General features: G+C 47.7%; 1 protein-coding gene across 1 annotated transcript in view; it reads left to right on the top strand.

Annotated features, from left to right (window-relative positions):
• Nucleotides 1-2,751, top strand: part of ltbp1 (latent transforming growth factor beta binding protein 1) — a 167,962-nt gene that overhangs the window by 67,881 nt on the left and 97,330 nt on the right. The gene's annotated exons all lie outside the window — the stretch shown is intronic.

Genomic DNA, 2,751 nt, shown 5'->3' with positions numbered 1-2,751 from the left:
GAATCCTGCATCCAGCTTGCCTGGTTTAAGTGTAGGTGCCCTACACTTGGCTGAATTGCGACCGAGAGTCCAATTTGTTCATATATTCTTTTACCTTATACCATACATTAATAAGAACTATAGGGTGATTTGGACATTCCAGCCCCCCTGTATGAAATTTAGGACATTTATTATTCCATATAAATTTTCTGAAGAGTGCTGTGAGTTTCTTAAAATTCCTGTGGGTGGAGATATATTTTAAAATAAATACATGAATTTAGGCAATACGTTCATTTAAAACATATTAACTCTCCATATCATAGATGAAGGTAAAGACCTTTCTATTATTATTACTTCATAGTTTGTTGGTGCTCTAAATTACTAAATGCGGTGTTATTTTAATGCCCAAATATATAAAATTAGATGAGAGCTTGAAAGTAAACAAGCATTGGTCTGTATATTGTTTTTTATTTTCATTAAACAGCATTAGGGATGATTTTGAAGCATTTACTTGTTTATCTGGAGATCCATCCATCCATCTTCATCCGCTTATCCGGTATCGGGTCTCGGGGGCAGCAGCTCCCAGTAGGGGACCCAAACTTCCCTTTCCTGGGCCACATCAACCAGCTCCGACTGGGGATCCTGAGGCGTTCCCAGGCCAGGTTGGAGATATAATCTCTCCACCTAGTCCGGGACTCCCGAGGCCTCCTCCCAGGCTGACTGCCTGGAACACCTCCCTAGGGAGGCGCCCAGGAGCATCCTTACCAGATGCCCAACCACCTCAACTGGCTCCTTTCAACGCGAAGGAGCAGCGGCTCTACTCCGAGCTCCTCTCGGATGACTGAGCTTCTCACCCTATCTCTAAGGGAGACGCCACCACCCTCCTAGGAAACCCATTTCGGCCGCTTGTACCCTGGCTCGTTCTTTCGGTCATGACCCAGCCTTCATGACCATAGGTGAGGGTAGGAACAAAAATTGCCCGTTATCGAGAGCTTTCTTCTGGCTCAGCTCTCTTTTCGTACAACGGTGCGATAACGGAATGTAATACCGACCGGCTGCTCCGATTCTCCGACCAATCTCACGCTCCATGGTCCCCTCATTCGCGAACAAGACCCCCAGGTATCATCAACTCCTTCACTTGAGGTAAGGACTCACTCCCTACCCGGAGAAAGCACTCCATCGGTTTCCTGCTGAGAACCATGGCCTCAGATTTAGAGGTGCTGATCCTCATTCCAGCTGCTTCACACTCAGCTGCGAACCGATCCAGTGAGTGCTGAAGGTCACAGACCGATGACGCCATCAGGACCACATCATCCGCAAAAAGCAGCAATGAGATCCTGAGCCCACCGAACTGCAACCCCTCCCCACCCCGACTACACCTCGATATCCTGTCCATATATATTACAAACAGGATTGGTGACAAAGCGCAGCCCTCACCTGGAACGAGTCCGACTTACTGCTGAGAACCCGGACACAGCTCTCGCTTTGGTCATACAGATATTGGATGGCCCTGAGAAGGGACCCCCTGACCCCATACCAGCACCCCCCACAATTTCTCCCGGGGGACCCGGTCATACGCCTTCTCCAGATCCACAAAACACATGTAGACTGGTTGGGCATACTCCCAGGCCCCCTCCAAGATCCTTGCGAGAGTAAAGATCTGACCCGTTGTTCCACGGCCAGGACGGAATCCGCATTGTTCCTCTTTAATCCGAGGTTCGACTATTGGCCGAACCCTCCTTTCCAGCACCTTGGAGTAGACTTTACCAGGGAGGCTGAGAAGTGTGATACCCCTGTAATTGGCACACACCCTCTGGTCCCCCTTTTTGAAGAGGGGAACCACCACCCCGGTCTGCCACTCCCTGCCGCACCGTCCCAGACTTTGAAGCATTTACTTGTTTATCTGGAGATATAACAGGCCAATTAGATCCAACAGTGCTGGCATGGTTGTGTTTAAATGTTTTAAAATAAAATGACGTCAGCAAAAAGAGCTATTCTATGATCTCTGCATTTACTTACTAGATATAATTACTATATTGCTGTCAGTTAAACACATTATTAACCGCGTTAACGTACATTTCTTTATGGCTAGATTAACGTTCTTTTTGGCCTAGCAAACTTTGTAGTTTTTTCACATGCTGTTGCAACAACTTGTAACATTACAAAAACTACTTGCTAGACTGGACCCAAAACAACAGGCCCGCCGACAGTGTCATTAATGCGATTAATCGCAATTAAATATTTTAACCGTTTGACAGCGCTAATAATTACTATAGCTATGGTTAAATAGCTAGTATGAACAGAAGTGGTGAAAGAGGTGTACCCTGGGGGCGACCTCTTGTAATAGTAGAGGGCTCAGACCCCACTTCATTTGTCAGTACATCTGCTATAGGCAGTAGAGAGACTCAGGTGATTTGGTGCGAGCCGCAAGATCCTGTCTCTTTTCTTTGTGTCAACAATTCAAAGCGTCCTGCAGTATGGAGGTGCAGTGTGGTTTGGGGGCCTCTTAGCTCATCTGAAGGCCAGGATTCAGCAGCTCCTGGAAATCTGTACCAAATTGGTGGGCCACTCAGTGGAAAACGCGTTTACGTAACGCCACGGACAGCACACCACATCAGACTGGCTGACAAAATCTCCCTGGACTCTTCCCATGTGTTCCCATGGGGAGTAGCAACTGCTGTAGGGTCCCAGACTGCACAAAGAACAGATATAAACACTGCAGAATCAACACAGGAAGGCAAAGATGTGATAGACCCCCCCCCCCCCCCCCCC

The sequence above is a fragment of the Etheostoma spectabile genome, chromosome 17 (genome assembly GCF_008692095.1).
Source record: "Etheostoma spectabile isolate EspeVRDwgs_2016 chromosome 17, UIUC_Espe_1.0, whole genome shotgun sequence".
NCBI lineage: Eukaryota > Metazoa > Chordata > Actinopteri > Perciformes > Percidae > Etheostoma > Etheostoma spectabile.
The sequence above is the reverse complement of the archived record's forward strand: the minus strand, read 5'-3'. Positions and strand labels throughout refer to the sequence as shown.